The sequence below is a fragment of the Carettochelys insculpta genome, chromosome 1 (genome assembly GCF_033958435.1).
Source record: "Carettochelys insculpta isolate YL-2023 chromosome 1, ASM3395843v1, whole genome shotgun sequence".
NCBI classification, from domain to species: domain Eukaryota; kingdom Metazoa; phylum Chordata; order Testudines; family Carettochelyidae; genus Carettochelys; species Carettochelys insculpta.
The window spans coordinates 189,552,580-189,567,863 of NC_134137.1; the positions used below are offsets into that span (position 1 = coordinate 189,552,580).

The window sequence follows — 15,284 nt, forward strand, 5'->3', positions numbered from 1 at the left end:
TCTTTGGAGACCCCTTTAGCCCAGGCAGGCACATTGGAGGATGATCCCTGTGGGTAAAACTCCAACACCATTTTCACCTCCACAGCCGGCTTGAGAACAGCAAGCTGTATCTTGATAGCTATGTGACTGAAAGCACTTAAACACACCCTTCTCAAGCACAGGTATCAAATTGTTTGCTTAAAAAATGTGATTTATTCACAAAACAAGAGAAAGTAAATTATGGGGTGCACAAAAACATTTCCCCTGGTATTCAGCTTAAAAATTACAGAGGAAAAAAAAAAAGTCAAACAGCAACACAAAAGAGCAGCCAGTCCAACTACATTCAAAATAACCATAACCTGATCACGGCTAACTGTGAATTTCCTTTACTTACACCTCTATGCTGATTTTGAGACAGTCAGTATATTTCCGAATGCCTGAGAGACATCTCCCCCCCAACCCCCCCACTCTTACTCTCTCTGCTGGTCTGCAGAAAAAGAAAGCTGTAATTATTCTCAATTTAAATAAAGCTACTTCACTCCCATTGACTCACCTGCGATTCAGGTTACCTCAGGTGATTAACCCCTTCCCTGCACTCATTCAGGACAGGGCTGATCATTTCAAATGAATATATTACATATGTGAAACTCTTCCCTTCTCTCTGATTCCCAGCTTATTCTGTCTGATTGACCCTCTCTTCCTTTGCTTGGTGCTCTCAGATACTGGAGATACTTCCCCTTACTGAAGCAGTGTGCAAGTTCTAAGCAGAAGGGGAAAAAATCAGCTGCTGTATCACGTATAGAAACATTTTCTGCTCACGGTGTATTCCAAAATGTTCTCTGTTCACATGAGGAGGTATTAAAGAAGCACTCAGATAACTGAGTCATTTACTCCAGACATTATCTTTTAACAACATGTTAATGATGTTGTAAAAAACTCTTAGCACAGCATTCAGGCAATATAGATGCACTCCTGACAGTCAGCATATTTTTAAAGACTTCCAGTGTAGTGAAAGGAATGAAGAAAACAGTCTTTGAAATATACATTTTGTCAGGTTAAGATTTGGGTAAGACAATTTATCTTTCTTTCTTTGGCTGTTGAGTTTGGTAACGTCAGGGTTTAGTGTTGTTATTGCTGCTATGTTCAGGCTTTCTTAACTTTATGTTCACCAAATATTGACACCCCTTGCATGCATAAAGTTAAGCATAGTAATAACTTGTGATTAAATGTTCAAATGATCAAGGCCTGAGTCAAAATAGGATTGAAAATTTTTGGCAAAATTGTTGTTCTCGAGAGAGAACACTGCTGCAAATTAATTATAGTTTCATGAAAGAGTCCTAATGATTCAGTGCTTGCATTTTTTAATTAGAAAATTATTTGAAGGTTTCTTTAGCTGGTAAGCTCTTTGGGACAGAGACTTTGATTTATTGTGTGTTTGTACAGCACTTAGCATAGTGGGACCAATCTAGTTATAGTGAACTACTGCTCTATAAATGTAGCAACATTGTTATTGCTTGATATATTTTTAAAATATTTTGCTTTTATGTAGGATTGATCTGGTAAGTAAGAAAACTAAATTTACAGATTGCAATATAACTAGTTTGTTACTACATAAAATTGAGGTTTATTCACATACAAAAATATGATGAATGGCAATATATTTAAGCAACATACAGAAAAGAACAAATGCACATAACTTAATTCATACTGAGCTAGATTCACAAAAGGGCTTTGGCACCTAATTGCCACTTTATGTGCCTAAATCACAGAATCAGTCAGTGCTGAGATTCACAAAATTTCAGCTTGACTGACACCAAACACACTAGGCACCTGAGCTCACTCTGTGCAATAAAATTTTGTGCAATAAAAGTTCCCTCTATACCTATGTTGCCATTTGTACACTGCAGTCCCATACCATGATTAAGCCTCAGGGCAATGAAGGAACTGGGGAAAGAAAGGAATTTCTCTGCTTCACTCACTTCTGGGGCCTGATCTAGTCTATATTAAAATGAGGAGCAGGACATCCCTCATAACATCTGGTGCAGTGGCTAGGGTTCTCCCCTGGAATGTGGGACATGCCAGTGCAAGTGCCCTCTGTGCCTGAAGAGGAGAAAGCATTTTAAAATTACTCTCCTACTTCTCAGGCAATTCCTGTAGTTATTGATCTGCAAGATATCCTGATGTGGGTGTCCCTCAGCCTTCCCCATTGAAGCTGTTCGACTGTGCATAGTGAAAAGGTTATTGCATGCTGAGCACTTAGAAGGCCTCCCAGGAGAAATTCAGGTGCCGCCCAACTAATTGGCACAGCATCCACAGCTGCCAGTCTGTATTTCTATTGGTGGTGCACAGCTGCACATGACTCAGTTAACATAACAAAAACTGTGCTGCACCTGGTTGGAAAATAAATTGAGTGGACATTGTTGGGGACAACAGGAGGACAGAATGAGAGTGAAAGAGAGAACATGAGGATGATCTGGTAGTCTGGCCATTGGAGCACTCACCCAAGAGGTTGAAGACCAAGGACTCGGTCTCCCTGCTCCAATTACTTTTAAAATTATTTAGCTACAGCTTCAACAGGAGAGACTAAAAGAACCCAACATTGGACTATCCCATAGCTAGGTAGCTTGATCAATCGCCTGAGAGGTGGCAGGTATTGTTTCAAATACCTTTTGTCTCTCAAGTGGAGAAGAGACTTGAACCAGATGTCCCCTAGTTGACTACCCTAAACTTTGGGCTAAAAATGATGTGGGAAGTCCTGCTGCTCCCTCCAGCTTTCTGCAAAAACAGCAGTTACATACCTCCAGGAGGGGATTTGCGATTAAGAATCCCAGTAATTCTTCCTGCAGTTTGACCTTGGGTGCCTATTTTGTGAGAGGTGAAGGTCTTATGACATACCCCTGTCCTTGGTAAGCTTAGGTGGGGAGCTGCATAATGTAGTTGCCTTCATGAATCCCATTCTGAGGCATTTATCTCTCCCCCTCGATTATACAGCAAACCTGTGCACTTGAACTCAGGCTTTGTGAATCCCAATGATTGTCTAGGCTCCTAAAGATTAGCTATTGTCATCACTCCTTAATTTCTGTGTGAATGAGGTCTGCCATGGATGACCACAGGTTCAAATTAAAAAGTCAAGTCAGAACAAAGGTTATACAGTACAATACAGGACTGCTAAACGGTCATGAGAAGTTTGCTTCAAAGACCATCGAAGATATTGGAAGCCTTTCTGTTGACTTAAAAGTGGTTTGGATCACGGCCTCAGGCTACATTCCTAGAAACACCTGTGCAAGGGAGTTTAATGGGGACCACTCACATTCTTCAAGTTAAGAACCTGCATAAGTATTTGCAGAGTTCAAACCCAATATTGTTAAGGATAATATCATAGGTCACAGCACCTTTTTTTTTTTTTTTTTTAAGAAATCAGCATGATTTAAATATTTGGAGCCCCAGGGTCCCTCATTTATAAAATGTAAAAATGCTATTAGTCTTCTATAAGCTCAGTGAAATGTTGCTAATAACCCATACACAACGTATCATGAAATGAACATTAAGCTTCCATAGTTAAGTGTTCATATTCCAGGTAATACTAAAGCTAAGGTTACAGCATGAAATGGCCAGTAAGATGTGAATGTCTACAGCTGGGGCACCAAATATATGAGTACCATAAGACATTTTTGGAAGTCCTGGCTACTTGTAATAGCAGATATATAGGGTGAAACTGTTTCTAAAATGAAGACAATTTTGCTGTTGAATTTATTAGAGCTAGGGTTTCACCTGGACTCCTTGCGTAGGAGCAACTGCTCAGCAGTTCCTCAGATGGAGCATATCATTTTTGTGTCTGCTGAGAACACCATTTCTCCTGCTTCCAATCCACTCACACAGCACAGGAGTACCCCACCCCCACCCCCACCCCCACCCCCCCCAGAGAATACAGTGACTGTGTTGCATATCCTCCTTCTTCAAACAGCTCTAAAAATCCCTCTCAGGGGATACAAGGAAGGAGAGAGCCATAGGACGCCCCAACACCAAAGGGCACTAACAAATGAGATACTACAGAACAGACAAATGGTGAGGAATATGAGATGCTGTGGGGTGGAGAGCATTGTTTAGATGGGAAAGAGATAAAAAGCTGTGAGTGCAAAGAGGACCTGCAACTCTAACCTCCCTTGAAGACTGTATTGCTGCTTCCAGCAGCCCTAAATGAGGGCTGGACCTGCTGGGGAGGGAATATATTCAAGACAGCTAGAACAACATATCCTATGGAGAACCAAACACTATTTAACACTGTCGTTTGACAGGAGACTCTGGGGGACACATGGCTGTTCAAACAATGACCAGAATCAGCCCTCAGCACATCCTCTGTGGGATGCAGAAGTCCCCACTGGCACTAAGAAGTATAGTGTGCACAGCCCTATGCTAGCTAGTGTGAAACAAAGCCTGGAGTTTAAAATTAAAACTTTTGATTTTTGTTTTATTTATTTACTTGTGTGTTTGTTCATTATCTTCAGCATTCAGAGGCTCCAGTCCAAACATGGGGTCTCATAAGGTTAGGCAACATTCAAGCACAAGTACATGAAGATAAGACCTGGCTTCTCTTGTTGGTCTCTGTAAGCAAAACATCCTTTAAAAGCTCAAAATATGCATTAGCTGGTGGAAATGATAGAGATGCAAATACTTCCCCTGAGGAATTACTTTGAAATGTTTGAGATGTCTTTCCTCCCCCCGCAAGAAGCCCAATAAGAATTTAAGCCTGTTTCCCATTATACTGTAACCTCAGGTGGCTTAAAGATTTCCCAAGTCAAACTCCACTTAGAAAAACCTACTATCTGTTGCATATCTTCTGTTTCATGGGCTCTGCTGGTGAAATCCAAGCTAAAATTTTATTTCTTTGCTTTCTTTGATGTGCTATGCATAAGGAAAATATTATACAAATAATAAATTATTTCCATAGTTTTGATTCAGAACTTACATATTCTATATGGCTCAGCCACTGAAATATTTGGTTGTAAAACATGCCATCCACTTGGTGATATTTAGAGATGGATCAATCTGCAAGGGGGAAAATAAACAAAAACCTTTCTGGAGTAGGTCCACTTACTGAATTATAAGACCAGGATACATTTTAGAAAGATATTTCTAGGAAACTTGATTAATAGATGTTCTGTTTTACTTGACTAAGCTTTGTCTCCTTCTAGTGTGCTATCCACTGCTGAGTAGATATTAAGGAACAGCTTTGGGCTCAAAGCCACTCCCAGCCATCCCTGTTGGGCATTCTTAGAGTGGAGGTTTATCTCAAAAGGGAGCAGCACAGTCCAGTCTGGGAGAATGGAGCAGGAGAGCAGTTGTTTGTGGCAGGCCCTTGCTGAAAAGTTGCCGAGACTGCATGCGGTCCCTTTGCTGTACTGCTGCAGGACTTCCAACCACAGAGGTCAACAACAGTGGGATATGGCTGAGAGAAGAAAATCCTGCAATGCTTGACCTGATAGGACTCCAGGCATGAAGAAAGGTGAAGCCCAAGTGAGCAGTGATCCCACTTCAAGATCCAGAATGAAGGCTCCACTGGGTGACAAGAGACCCCAAAACTGAGAAGTACATGGATGCTACAGGTGCTCAGAAAGGTCCACTGGAGGCTTCTCTATCTTGCTCACTCAGTGGAAGGAACCTGCAAGGAGAAAAAGGTGTTGGAGAGAGTGACCTCAAGATTTTCTGTCCAGGGATCCACAAAGAGATCCACATGTTTTGTGCCTCATGCCCTGAATGCCATCTAGGAGGGATCACAAACTGAGAAAAGGCTCCCTATTCTGTTCCCAGAGGTGGAACAAATAGGGGATCCCCTTGAGAAGAGTGCTCTGGGCTACTGTCACATATTAGTACCATTGCTAACTTATTGTAGCAATTGAACTCATAGTTTTGTGAGGGTCAGAATACCAAAGGCAATTTTGATAGAACAAGGCTCCAAATCCTCCTTTAAACTGATGCAGGATCTGTGGAAACTATGAAGGATTAAAACTCTCAAGACCTTTTTTTTTCTACCATCCACAGAAAAATAGGCTGGTGGAGAGAATCATTAGACTCCTGAAGATTATATGCCAATTAAGTTTTTGACTCCCTGGCACTGGGATCATCTACCACCACTATTACTGATTGCTATATAGGATGTTTCCTAAGCCTCCCTGGATTCTTGCCCTTTGAGTTCTTATATTAGAGATAGTCTAGTGGGTATTTTGGATCAACTTCAGGAAGGCTGCGAAGAACAGGTGTCCTGGATTGCGGACTCAGTGTTGTATGTGTTTCAGCTATGTAACTGAAAATGTAAAGGGGCTTCACTAAGGAAAACCCATCAAAAATCACTAAACACAGGGACATGACTAAAAGCAGTGGGCCTGGTTGTCAACTTCTGAGTGCATAAGTTGTTGGGACTTCCGATGTCCAAGTCTAAATTTTTGGCTTGTTAGCAGGGCCCATTCAAAATGGTGAGGAAGATAGGACTGATGAATTATGAGACCTATCAACCCTTGAGATGAAAGGAAATGCAGATTTACCATTTCAGCATCTAGAAAGCTTTTCAGACTCAGGAAGGCCTCTTGATAGCCCATACTTCCGAGAACTCACACTGGGGATTCAAGCTGTGCCATTGCTGAAATGAACACCTGTGCCAATGGAGTCAGAGCCGAGCCCTCACAACAATCCCAATTACTGCAACTGACATAGGTGTTCCATTTAGTGTTCTCAGCACACCTGGGGAGGATACATCTAACCCACCTCCACATTGTGACAAAGCCTAGACAGAAGGTACGTGAGAATTATTGCCCTCTGCCAAATACGAAGCTCTCCCATCAGGAACTCCAAGCTGTGTAACCACGGGGATCTTCAAGAAGTCACAAAGTGAGTGGAGGAGTCCTCCAATATGAGGGACAAAAGCTGGCATTTCAATTTGGTCCTGTACTGACCTCAGAAAGGTCAGTGTTAGATTATGCATTCATGCATAGCCATTGCTCTTTGTGGAGGAATTATACGAGTGACTGCTGATTGTCAAGTATATTTCCATGCCTGACTAAATGAAAATGCAGCGTTCCAGGAGCAGAGTGCCTCCCTGATACTCTTTGACCTCTATCAACATGTAATAATTTTTCTCAGCCTACAGGGAGATGTTGTAGCCTTTCAGCAACTAATTGACCAGGTGTGGCCACCCCATGACAAGTACACAGATGCCTATACTGATGACATACTTATCTGTAATAACATCTGAGAGGCCCATCTCCATTACCTTACCATGCCTGTTCAAGTTCCAGAGATAAGATTTGCCACAAACCCAGTCAAGTTTTTTTCCTGGGGCACAGAGAAGTGATATACTTTGGTTACGCTGTGGAGTGAGGCTAATTACACCCTCTTGTGAATAAAGTTCAGATCCTGATTTCCTACTCCTAGCAACCAAAATGGAGGTGTGCATTTCATCAGCCTGATCAGCATCAAACTAGTGAAGAGCTCCTGTCTCAGGAAGATGCAATGGGTGGAGGCATCTGACCAATCCTTTTTAACTTTGAAAGACCAACTAACTCAAGCACCTGTTCTCTTTCACCCCATTATTTCAAAATAAATTATTCTGAAGACAAATGCCCCTAAAGTGGATCTCAGGACAGTTTTATCCCAAGAGGTGGAAGGTGAGGAAAACCCAATACTATATTTGAGCTGGATGGTATTTCTCTGAGAGGCAAATTACTCCGTGATCAAGAGGGTGTGATGGGCTTGTGATGGATTAAAAGGTTAAGATGGCCAGGCAGGCCAGGTAATTCTACAGGCTGAATCTGGAGGAGGAACCATAGAGCAGAGAACTAATTGACAACAACCCCAGCTTTTGTAGGAACTGGCAGGGACTGGTAGAGAGAGATATCTAGAGATACTGATGCTTAGAGACAGATCTGGCAACTGATAGCAACTGCAGGAAAGCGGGTCGCAATTTATCCCTGGGAAGTGGGTGAAGAGTATAACGCTGGTATACCAAGAGAGGAGCCAAGGTTAACAAGAAGCAGGGAAGTAGCAGTAAAGGCTAAGGGAGGAACTCCCATAACTACTGAGCTGGGGATATCTGAACTGGAACCAGGAAGAGAGAGGGTAGGCTTGGATTCCCCTATGAGCTACTGAGGGAATGGCATCGTGGGTCAGGGAAAGACAAGACCTCGACAGCTAGAGAGAAGGGACTTTTCTACCCCAGAAGGGGAGACAATGAATTACCTAGTGAGAGGTCTGAGTCACCAGGCCTATGCTGCAATTACTGAGCTGAGAGAGTGACTTAAATCCAGAGGTAGAGACAGTAGAATGGTATGCAAACTGTGGACAGGAAGAGACAAGACACTCAATGGTAAGTGTGTGCCCTCTGATAGAAGTATAGAAGTCCTACATTATTACTTATTAAGATACTTCTTCTTGCTCATCATGGACTATGGAACTCTCCACTGGCTAAACTCTCTGAAAAACACTAATGCAGTGGTGGGCAACTTGCAGCCTGTGGGCCACATGTGGCCCCCTGGGACTACCCCCCACATCAGTCATGCACTGGTGTGACAGTGCCCCACACTTCCTGCTCTTGCTCACAGCAGTCTGGGAGTACTGCAGATTTGCTGCTTTGCGCTCAGCCTGACTCCTCCCCCTCACTTACAGAGCTGGAACAGCCACAGATAGGTGGTTGATGTGAGTCTGCCTAAGCAGTTTTGCAAAGATTCCAGGGAAAGGGTACCACAGTGTGCAAGAGATGCATGGGAGAGAGAGTGGGGCAGACAAGGAGTCCAGGGCTTGCAGGTGGAACCCCATAGGCCCCATAGGTTGCTGCAGTCCACTGAGGTGAAGGAGACCTGCACATGTGGCTCATTCCCCTTTTTTGTTTCCAATGGTTGCACTAATGCCTTCATTGTGAGGCAATACCTTTCCTTGCAACATTGTGACTTCCAGGTGCCCCACTGCCCAATAATGGTGCACACAACTGTTTCTTGAGATGAGGAAGAACTTCAGGAAGAAGACTTATTGCTGGGTTCCAGGCAGACGCAGAGCATGTTTTATGGGATGTATATCTCAGGCCCAGCAAGGGTTGAAATAATCCAGGTGGGTACCTACATTTCTCTGTTTCTATGCTGGTTTTGGATAAAATAATGAAAAGAAGTAAAAGTTTGATGGCTGTCTATGCCACTGATCCTATTCATTTCAATTTTAAAGATATATATAAACCCACCCTGCAATCAAATTTTGGTCTGGTTAGGGAATATCTATTCCAGGATTATCTTTTCTAGCTATGATTCATCAATCATCATTACAATTTTAAAAAGATTATTTTTCTTCTTGTCCTTTTAAGTTAAGAGTCTTCATTATTCATCCTTTTTTCAAGGACATTTAGAGACTTCCTCCCGGAGGGCAGAGAAGGGCTGTCTATAAAGAACACTCTCTATGTAGTGAAGTGTTGAATTTCAAACTAAGGACTGCAATCTGTTTGGATTTGCACATGAATCAAGCATTAATGAGAGCCTACAAATAAATGAGGAATGAATACTAAAGATGGCTGCTGCCACACGATGGCAACTATTAAAGTGTTATGAAGGAGGCAAGTGTTGCCTTACTTACTAAGAATCACCAAGGTAGTCATCCAGGGACAAATTCTATAGAAAGAATGAATGCAGTTGCCAACCACACATCAGCTGGAGGGTACTGTGAGGTCAATGGCCTGGTCTCATCTCTGAAGGCTCTGTGGTCTCACTGAGTAGTTAAATGTTTTGACCTGAATCAAAATATTTTTGTTTGTTGAACTGGCCAGAAACACTTAATTACAAGTCAGTTCAAAATTACATTGCATCTCCTTATTGTGTGACTATGCCTCATGGGCGTTGCAGTTTTGGTGCCTAACAGAGTCGTGGTTTTTATACTAGCCTAGCTAGTATCCCTGGCCAGCCCACAGTTCCCATCATTCAACTGATTTATAAAGCTGATGATTGGTAGCTTTCAGTCATTGTTGGTTTTAAGTCCTGTAGCTTTCTGTAAGCTTTGTAACAACAACATTGTTTTGTAGATGTAGCTTTATTCTGTATGCTCTTGTTTTGTTTCATGAGCTGATTTCTTTCTCTGAAGTGAGCTTTCTTTTTTATAAGTGAGGACCATGTGAATGTGGGTGTGCGTGCAATTGAATCAGTCCCTGAAGCCAGAGTGTCTGGACAAGTAACTTCCAGCAGCACCTGGATGGCCATAGAGTAATAGGAGCTAAGCCCTGCAAAAGAACCCACCCAAAAAAGAGAAAGAGACCCCATCCAGAGAAGATCAAAGTCCCACTTGCTGTTAGCTGATGACTGATTGTCATACAGAATCTTGCGGGAGTGGTGGTGATTCATGCACATACAGCGGGAAAGGACAATTCCTATTGGACTGAAACATATAAAAGTTGAGTGGAAAGCTAAAGTTATTCTCCTTTTTTCCGCTTCTTTCCATCACCTCTGCAGGAGTTAATCTCCCCAGAATGGATGATACTGAGAGTACTCGATTACTACACCGACAAGAGAGCAAGCTGACTAGAGGGTCCTACAATCAGCTCAGTGCCGTGGATTCATGACTGCAGGCAGACTCACTGGCCCCACTACGCCTTGGCTTCGTCTTGTGTCCCTGTGCAAATCTTCATCTGTGTGAGTTCATCTGTGTAAGGGTATAAGTGCAGGAGGGTATGAGTGTGTATGTGAGTGAGTGTTTAAAAGCTAGTTCCCTTTTTTCCTTTAATCCAATAGTAGCATTTAATAAAATATATATCAGTGTATTACTGGGTCTGTCTTTAGTGTAAATTAGAGTGACATTTAGCAGTTCCTTTGTTTCTACAGGCTGGTATCTATGTCCAGACCACAAGTTGCATAATTCCACAAACTCTTCTCTGATGTACCTGGTGCATCTTGGAAGTTTTATGACACCAGGAGCATTATGGAAGATGTAATGTGACCAGGGATCCTGGACCATCAGAGGAGGAAATGGGCTATGGGTATGGGACTGAGCATCTAGCACCTGAACTACAACTTCCTTGAGACACCACTGAACTACAGGGATACAATTTACTATGAACGTGACTAAAAGGAAATCATCTTGCCATTTCCATATCAACATTGCTGGGATAAACATTACAGCTTTTGCATATTCTAACTGGGAGTGTGATGGGCTTTTTGGAGATGGGATCTTTGGAGAATCAAAATGTAGTCTCCAGCACCTCAGTTCTGTTCATCATCTGTGATAGTGGACTAGGAAGTCTCCAGATGAAGTTGGAACCTCAGAGGGATCCTTGAATATCTCAGAGACATTGACCAAGCGCTTCCAAGTCCCTCCAAAGAGTAAGATCCTAAAGAAACAAAGACGATGGTTGTACTACCACTAGAAGAACATAGAAAGAGCCTGACAAATGGGATGTTTCCATATTTCCCCTGGAACTTTGGCAAAACTGCTTAGGTAGACCCCATAAATCACTTTGGCTGCATCTCCACTACAAAAAGAATGGAATTTGAGAGTCTCCACTCACCCTACTTCAAAGGTATACTTCAAAGTAGGGCTCTAAGCCATTCCCAGGAGCTCCCTAACTTCAAAGTAAGGGAAAATGTGTGTAGACTCTCTGGTGCCTACTTCAAAGTAGTGCCTAACTTTGAAGTTATCTACAAAGTTTTTTCCTAGTGTAGATACACCTTCTGGCTGTGTCTACACATGCCCCTTCATTTTGAAAGGGGCATGTTAATGACTGGGTTCGAAAGATGCTAATGAGGCACTGCAGTGAATATACAGCACCTCCATAGCATAAAGGCGGCCATGGCGATTTGAAAGTGCGGCTTTTCAAATTGCGCACCACCCGTGGAGATGGGACCTTCCGAAAGGTCCTCTCCCAGTTTTCGAAAGCCCTTCTTCCTATCTGGTGAATATTCATTGCAGTGCCTCATTAGCATCTTTCAAACCCACTCATTAACATGCCCCTTTCGAAAGGAAAGGGCACGGGTAGATACAGCCTCTAAGTTTTCTTGTTACAGATTTGTCTGAGGGACAGGGGTCAGTCTCCAAACTCTGGGACTGCTTTTGTTTTGAGGTTTTCTAAATTGAATAAAAGAGGCCTCTCAGAGAAGCCAGTGGTATTTGCAGTGTGGAACTACATTTGTGGAAAAGAGGGGCATAAAGATTTCATGATTGAGATCTCTGATTTTGAATACAAGAGTCAGCCATGATAGTCTTTCTAATAAAAGGCTCCTTGAATAAATGAATTGTTCAGAAAACATTGGGTTAGCAAGTGAACAAGAATACAACAATTGGCTTCAGCATGTTTTGTTAGAAAAGGTTTGGTGGATTTAATTTCATCCTGGCCAAATTCATACCTGTCAACATTCAACTCTGTAGTTACATCTAGGTTTATTCTGGCTTGGATTCTCTTTTGGATGAATTATCTATTTTTCTGGATCTCCTCCATATCTGAGAACTTTCTTTGCTGATCAGTGATTATATGTATTTGTCACCCTTCTTGTAGATGGGAAATTAAAGTGCCCCATGTGTAAAATATTCCATGGTAAGTGTGCACATTCCAAGCTCCTGAGACATACTGATGCTGAAATATGAGATGTTGGCATTTAGCTCCACTCGCTCCTGTTGACCAAGATTACATTTTTTTCTGCATGGAACCTTATAGTTAACAGGAAAAGAAGAGTGAAGATGGATTGTGTTTGATTCATTAGTGGAAGCTTTTTATTTCAAATGACATGGACATGCTTCCCAGAAATAAAAGACTAGATATTTTTTACACTTATTGATAGTTCTTGCACTGTTATTTTTGTTTATCTTGATGATGTTGATTAATGAGTGGGCCTAGACCCATCTATGGTAAGAGGGATATTTCAACATAGCACTGGTTCATTTGACTCATTAATAACAGCAAATATGTACATTCTCTGAAACTCAGAGAGGAATATTGACTATCTACAGTATTTCGCAGCACACAGAAGAAATTGAATAGTCTCTGGAGAGTGTTTTTTACACCAGAACTGAAGTAATAATAAATCTTGTTGGTTTTTTTTCCCCTATCAAATTAAAGAAATAAGTTTTTCTAATTTATTGTAGTGTAATTAATTTATTAGATTCTAAATTTCATATGATGGCAAAACACTAAATGGTAAGAAACCTGTATAGTTTTCCACCTGCTCTTCATCCTGTAAAATTAATTGACCATGAATTTGTTAGTAGTTGAGCTTTGAAGTGGGACAATAGGGGAGCACAGGTACATATTATTTTAATGAAAGATGATGTGTGAAATGACTCATAGCCTTGTCAACAAGATAATAGTGAATTACATACTATTCAGGTTGAGAAAGATGTGACACGCATACTGGGTGTAGTTTGTAAGAGGTGCCAACTGACATTTATATTTGAAAAGTGGAAAATAAAGGAAGATTAAAAGTGTTCATTAAGCAATAAGGTATAAAAGAGAGTGCAGCTTCAATGCAATGCTAATGCACTTTGAGGTCTTTGTAAGCACAGGGTAAGCTTAAGTGCCTTCAGCTTCAGTTCTAGGTGCTCAGTAATTATATTTAAGTGTTGATTCTCTCTCTCTAGTAAATGCGCATTTACACTAATGGGATTTTCCTGCGCTTACTATGGGGAAAAGAAGGTGCTATCTGAATGCACAGAGTGGCATTTGAGGATTATTTTTAAAAATGCTTAACATTTGATAATTTTCCATTTCATCAATTTTAAAGGAACATTCTGAGGAGAAACAATATTAAAAATAAACATTCCCACCACCCTGTGCAACATGCACCCTTTGTAATACAATGTGAAAATATTTATAGGTGAAGAATTCAAACAAACACTAAGTGGTCCGTCCTGCTAGGTTTGTTTATATTTTTCATTTTCACCCAGCTTGAACAATGAAATATTGCTGGTGTGTTACTTTGTAGCTAACCAGTGGCTCATCTCTTTCTTTTCTATCACACTTTTGCAATGTTGGGTTGCTGATAGTGAAGGGGGAAAACTGAAACCCCAAAAAACCTCTGTTGATTGACATTTTAAAAATAGTTTTGCAAAAGCTTTCAGAAACAAACACAATCCTGAAATTGTTTCCCTTTAAGATGTTTTTAGCCAAAGCCCTGTAAGTAAATATTTGCCTTTATATGTTAACATTTATCAATCTTGGATTCAGGAAAATGTTAATCACTCTGTGCTGTGTGAATAGACTTAGGTTTGTGTTTTAGCATTAGAAAATGGAATTACAATAGCTGCAGAGAATGCTAACCTGTAACTAAAATATTAGGATACAAGAAGTTTATTGAAATACATGAGTTACATTTGACTTTTTGATTATTTCAGTATTACTGTTTTAATTCCTTAAGCTTCCAGACTTTCACATTTGTGGTTGTATTTTGAGCATTCATTGCTATTTTAGCATTGGTTTTAGTGTTCCCAGTTCTGCCATTTATTACAATGAATATTTGGGGTCCATTTCTGACACCTTGTTCATGGTGAGTATTAGTCATATCATGCAGAATCCTGAAGCTCCAAGTGAAGGTTTGCCCCACCTTATGTAATTAAAAAAAAGAGGTCACAGAATGCACGCAGTGAGAGAGACTGTGCTTTTGGGATTAGTTGCAGTTTATCTGACATGCATCATTAAATAATAGCTGCGGTGCTGCAACAGAAGGAATTAGCAACACCGTTATAAAATCAGCAGAGGACAGCACATTGTATCATTGTATGCATAAGTAATAAATAATGAAACCCACTGCACTGATACCATCTGGATAAGAAAGGCATTCAGAGTGCTGAATCACCACTGTTAGCAGGAGAGGGCAAAAGTCTTGACATTTAGAACTGTCATGTGTGTCATGTCCAGATATTTAGTGAAAGAGAGAAAGTGAGAGAGATGTGTGTGTGGGGGGGGGGGGGGAGGCTAGAGAAGGTGAAAAGGGCTAGAGAAGGTGAATAATCTAGATATTCAGAATATATAGAGATTCCTTTTCTGTCTGATGCGTTGTCTGCTAAAGCGTAGCATGTGTGCCCAAAGGCCATAATTTGTTAGACGCTGCAAAGATAAACATGTAATATGTTGTTCGACACATACAAGCAGCAGTCCAATTTCATTGTTGAGGCCAGTGACATCAGCTAATTATCCTCCACTTGGAAGCCATGCTCTGAGGCAATGGTTGCTGTTCAGTGCAGATTCAGCCAAAAAAAGTGAATTATTTCCCCTTTGCAGATATTACATCTGTTCCAGATTTTAACTGCAGTTGTCTTAATGACCAGAGAGGAGAGAGTCGGGGGAGTCTCCATATGTA

The 15,284-nt window shown here is 41.2% G+C and overlaps 1 long non-coding RNA gene across 2 annotated transcripts; it reads left to right on the forward strand.

Moving 5' to 3' along the window:
- The first annotated feature begins 5,008 nt into the window (after window positions 1–5,008).
- On the forward strand, window positions 5,009–14,862 carry LOC142014614 (uncharacterized). 2 transcript variants are annotated; one of them, XR_012645999.1, is made up of 4 exons: window positions 5,009–7,637; window positions 8,923–9,072; window positions 10,452–10,631; window positions 10,821–14,862. It is a non-coding gene; the product is annotated as an uncharacterized LOC142014614 (long non-coding RNA). The 2 variants fall into 2 exon arrangements; XR_012645995.1 differs by lacking the exon at window positions 5,009–7,637 and having other exon boundaries at window positions 8,355–9,072.
- Window positions 14,863–15,284: the final 422 nt, after the last annotated feature.